The sequence below is a fragment of the Adiantum capillus-veneris genome, chromosome 8 (genome assembly GCF_014529385.1).
Source record: "Adiantum capillus-veneris isolate H3 chromosome 8, ASM1452938v2, whole genome shotgun sequence".
NCBI lineage: Eukaryota > Viridiplantae > Streptophyta > Polypodiopsida > Polypodiales > Pteridaceae > Adiantum > Adiantum capillus-veneris.
In genome coordinates this window covers 68222758-68228378 of record NC_140938.1, presented here as the reverse complement: position 1 = coordinate 68228378, position 5621 = coordinate 68222758, and the positions used below count along the sequence as shown (strand labels likewise).

The following is a 5621-nucleotide window of genomic DNA, read 5'->3' as shown; positions in this document are numbered from 1 at the left end:
TACGTTAGATTTAAATTTACGTTTTATTAGATTAAATTTAGGTTTATTTACGTTATTTACCTGTTATTGAAGAGGGAAATGGCATAACCAATCTACCACACTTGGGTGATAGAAAGGTTATACCATTTTCCTCTTTTTATCGTTTAAGATAAGGTTAGACTTAGATTTACGCTAGATTAGATTTATGTTTATTTATGTTAGATTATATTAGATTTAGGTTTATTTTGAGTACACCAAAGGATTATACTCCCTACGCGTTTGAGAGTGGTGTCCCGGCCACTGCGTCGGAGATGCTGAGGAGTGACCCGAACACTGCGTCGGGGTCACCTAGAGGCGTGGATGATGAGCATTCATCGAACAGGGTTGCTATAGTTCACGGGAGGGACATGCCAAAGTGATACGTCTACCTCATCAATCGTATGTCCGATGAGATGACCAATCCAGACAGGTGGTGGCAGCAAAGTGACGGAGCAAGAGTTTGCATCAAGACGGGATTATCCCATCATCTGGGGAGTGGCAGCTGGGCCAGCTTCGAGGAGGATTTTGTCCCATCACCTGGGTCATGGATCGAAGGGGTGGAGAGGTGAGAGTATTAAACTCTTGCATTGAAGTATTTGTATATGTGAGGCTCATTCACATCTACACAGCTAGTAGTCCCATTGGTATGTCTTTTATCCTTCAATGGAGTGAATCACCACATGTTCAATTAGGTTAGATCTAAGATAAGATTTTGGATTGAGTTTTTATATTAGAGTCTACCTTCGAGATTACGGTAAAAAAATTAGAGTTAGACGAACGTTGAAAAGATCTACTGTGAAAAGATGTTAAGATGCTGTGAAATGCTACAACTAGAGAAGAGGCAAAGGGGTTTTGTCCACTACATGCACTATCATGTAGACGTGGGTGTGTAGATTTCTTGTACCCACAAATATAGGCATTGACCAATAAAGACGAGATTATAACCCAGTGGTTCTGATCTCCGTGCACCTCTAGACCGAGGTGTGCGGGGATTGGACATGACTAGAGAATGTGAGGTAGTTTACATTGCGAACAAAGAGAGAGAGAGAGAGAGAGAGAGAGAGAGAGAGAGAGAGAGAGAAAAGACGAAGAATGCCAATAGAAGATTAAATTTTTTGTCCAGGTTATAAGATTTTTACCCTCATTATGAGTAGTGACGAGGATGTGGGGCCGTCCAACTGAAACACCTATCTCTCAACGAGGATCTTATGTCCTTGTAATCAATACAAGCATGGTGTGCGATGGACAAGATGCATTTCTTTGCAGCACATTCGCAAATTTGGTGAGTTCGATCCATCTATTATAGATCGACTTGTTGCCAATTATAACTCGTCGCACTCTAACGCTGGCCAACAGGCAGCAATCTTGCAACCCAATAGACGTGTTCGCAGGCGCTTTGGTCAAGCAGCATATGTAAGGCCACAAGATGTAGCCCTCGGGGGGTTCACTATGTGTAAAACTACCATATCACGTGCGTTCAAGACATGTTTGTAAAACCCCTTATCTGTGAATTTTGTTAAGAATATAATGTACCCTTTTCTTTTGAAATCTGTAAGTTTTTTTCAAATTTGAAAACATATTATCCTTCTGTATATATATTTCTGTAAGTTTTAAGAACTTTAAATACCCTTCTGTTGAACTCACGTGATAGGTTACATTTTTATTAGGCGACCTCCCCGGGATGTAGCCTCTGACAACTCGGGGGATGATTATGCAGACCACATTCCCAACAAGGCAATGTTTGAGCCCGAGATTGATGAAATGATTGAGACGATCATGGATTCAGAAAGGCTTATTTATGATGATATGAAAAGTGAAGCCGATACGCCATTGTATAATGGAGCACGTGTGTCTAGATTGAAAGCACTCCTGGTTCTTCTCAACATGCAGGCAAAGTTTGGATGGATTGACACTAGCATCATAGCACTTTTCAGGTGATCTATTACAATTAGTTTACTTTAATAAAACTCTAAATGTATAATAATCTGAAAGATTTTTACACAATTGTACCATATTTTTATGTTGTGTAGATTGCTCAAAGAGCACATACTACCAGCTGATAATGTGATGCCAGATTCCCAAGAGGAAGCAAGAAAGATTTTGTGAAACTTGGAGATGGATTACAATCCGATCCACGCTTGTCCTAATGACTACATTCTTTTCACAGGGGAATACACAGACATGGAGAACTGTCCGAAATGTGATTCCGAGAGATACCGAGTAGATCTCCACAGAACAAAAATTCCGCAAAAGGTTTTGCGACATTTCCCTCTGCTTCCTCGCATCAAGCATTTCTTCGAATGTAAGTCCATGGCCGCCCTAGCATCATGGCATGATGAGAATAAATCTTCGGATGGTGTGCTACGGATTCTTGCAGATTGCGCAGCTTGGAAACATATAGATGGAACATGGTCGGATTTTGCCAGGGAAGCTCGAAATTTGCACTTAGGCCTGGCTATCGATGGCGTAAATCCATTTGTTCAAAGATCAACATCTTACAGTGTATGTCCCATTGTCATCGTCAACTACAACATTCCCTCGTGGTTGACTACGAAGAAGGGGCACCTATGGCTAAGCTTGATTGTGCTAGGGTGATATAAAGTGAAGAATATGGATGTGTATTTTCGTCCACTATTGGAAGAGCTACAACAATTGTGGATTGGCACAGAAGTGGTGGATATGAGCCGACACACAGGTCGACGGAATGCTTTGATCAGAGGCATTCTAATGTGGACCATGCATGACTATCCCGGACTAACAGAATGCTTAGGTGATTTACACTCCTCACTCAAACACTGTAAATCTTGGTTTTTCTCAAGATGATCTATTACCACTGTCTCAAGCTTCTTAGAGTCTCTTTCACCCGATCAACTAGATTTAGTGGTGGGGCAAGTAACAATGAGCAGATACGTACTTCCTTCGCAATTGCAGCTTCAGTCTCCATCGCACCCGGAGTGCAGTGCTTTTACAAATTCACCCTCGTTCAACGAAAACTCTCTACACAGGAATCCCTCCTCTCTCTCTCTCTCTCTCTCTCTCTCTCTCTCTCTCTCTCTCTCTCTCTCTCTCTATCTACTTGTCCATGTTCTCTTCTCCATTCATTCAATATTAAGTTTAAATTTTCGTGTGTTTAATGCAGGTATGGATGATGAGGAGTTTCTTTCTTCTTTGTCACCCAAGCAGAGACAGTGGTACGTGGAGCGTCATCGCTCTGGTGCACCATCGTGCGTTCATACTCTAGCCGCATCTCCCTGTGTTTCGGAGCATTCAGCACGCTCCGAAGCTTCGGTGTCGACGAGATGATCTTCACACTCGTCTAGGCACCGTCGCTCTAGTGGTGGCGGTGGCGGTTGTTGTGGGGATGCTGCCGTCGATGCTTTGACACCGCCTCGTGTTCGACGAGGCTCTTTACCCTCCCCTTCTTTGCCCGCCCCGACACCAGCCACGACATCGCCATTGACACCAGGTTTTGCACGGCTGAGTGTCGTTCCTAGCGGCTACACACCACTAGCTACTCCTCCAGGAGTCACTCCAGTGGACACTCCTCTCTTTGGGGCTCAGACTCTAGTGGAGACACCTGACGTCTGTATCCTCATCGGCACGTTGCTAGGGACCCCTACCAGGACACCCAGGTTCACGCGTCAGCGGCAAGAGGGCTTGCTTTACTCCGTCGACTTCAACGGCGGCATCATCTTGGATGATGAAGGCAAGAAGGTGATTTCGCGCATGAGCGGTCTTTGCTTTCAAGTGTTTAGACGCTACATACTAAACACCTGGAGTGAAGTACCGAATGATATAAAAGACAGAGTCATCAGCATGCTTCATGACGAGTTTCCCGTTCCAACACGGGATGAGCGCTTCAATGAAGACGTGATGAAGGTTCGAATGCGCGAATACTACAAGCACAAGCGTTCCGAAGTGCAAAAAGCAATCAAGCATGGGTGGAATAGACCAGATTGGTTGGCCAAAGAAGATTGGAAGAATGTGAAGAAAGGAGCACGCGAGAATCCCGACTAGTGGAAGCAACAAAAGGAGGCAGCCAGAGCGCGAGTAGAGGTAGGGAGCTCGCACCACTTGGGAGCAGCGGGTGGGCATCATTTGAGGCCGATTTTGTAAGTGTTTTCGCATTGCTCTTTATGTTTGATATTTTAGGGTTTATGGGTTTTTAAATTCTAACATAATGGATTCTTTGTATGTTTTGACAGTGGTCGATGACAGGACGTGATCCCACACCGTACGAGCGCGAGTACGCAGGTAGGAAGGGCTTAAACGCCATGATGGACATTCTGAGTTCTCGCGGCGGCATGGTTAGTATTAGGGTTTATTCTTTTCTATTTATTGTATTGTTTTTTAAACGTCGCTATATGTTTATACTTACAGAAAGCTGTCTTATTGTTTTTTTTTTGCAGAATCCGACAGATACGCCGCTTGAACGCGATGAGACGTCTGATTAGTCGATGTCAGTCTAGCCGTAGCTAGATAGCATTAGTTTCTTTTTGTCATAGCTTATGTATCATGAGACGACTTTTATACGTCTTTTTGAAAACCATGTATATTTTTTCAATAATGACAATGGTGTTGTAACTATTACATTTGCAAAGTTTAACAATCAAGTGATTTTGCCTATGATGTGTACAATTGTCATTGATTTACTTTCATCAATTCACGCTTGTCAGTTTTGTATCTTTATTTTGCAAACAATACGTACTATGGATGATGGAGTTAATGGTTATATTGTCTTGTGGGTGACTATTTTGGGTCTATATCTACCTTTGCACTTTTTTTCAAAGGTGAATCAATTAATGAAACATTCAATATGGTTGATGGGTGGCATGGCATTCAATGCCCTGCCACCAAATTTTTTTCCTCTCGGACGTCGCTATGAAGGTCGCTATATAAGGCTCTGCAACGTCGCTATAGATGGCCTGCAAACGTCGCTATAATCGTCGCTATATAGCGATGTTTATAGCAACGCATATAGCGATTGTTATAGTGACGCTTATAGCGACGTTCCCGTATTGACGCTGTTAGCGATGCTCTTAGCGACGCTGGGGGTTATAAAACCCCAATGTATTTCCGTCGCTAACAACGTCACAAGAGCACACAACCTCTTATAGTGCTTAGATATAGACCCAAAGTAGTCACCCACAAGACAATATAACCATTAACTCCATCATCCGTAGTACGTATTGTTTGCAAAATAAAGATACAAAAGTGACAAGCGTGAATTGATGAAAGTAAATAAATGACAATTGTACACATCATAGGCAAAATCACTTGATTGTTAAACTTTGCAAATGTAATAGTTACAATACCATTGTCATTATTGAAAAAATATACATGGTTTTCAAAAAGACGTATGAACGTCAATCATGATACATATGCTATGACAAAAGGAAACTAATGCTATCTAGCTACGGCTAGATTGACGTCGTCTAATCAGATGTCTCATCACGTCCAAGCGGCGTATCTGTCGGATTCTACAAAAAAAACAATAAGACAGCTTTCTGGAAGTACAAACATATAATTTATAAAACAATACAACAAATAGAAAAGAGTAAACCGTAATACTAACCATGCCACCGCGAGAACTCAGAATGTCC

The 5621-nt window shown here is 42.4% G+C and overlaps 1 long non-coding RNA gene across 1 annotated transcript; it reads left to right on the top strand.

The window, feature by feature from the left end:
- The first annotated feature begins 2079 nt into the window (after positions 1-2079).
- On the top strand, positions 2080-4596 carry LOC147452304 (uncharacterized). The gene is made up of 3 exons (XR_015188993.1): positions 2080-4130; positions 4224-4325; positions 4428-4596. It is a non-coding gene; the product is annotated as an uncharacterized LOC147452304 (long non-coding RNA).
- The last annotated feature ends 1025 nt before the right edge of the window (positions 4597-5621 follow it).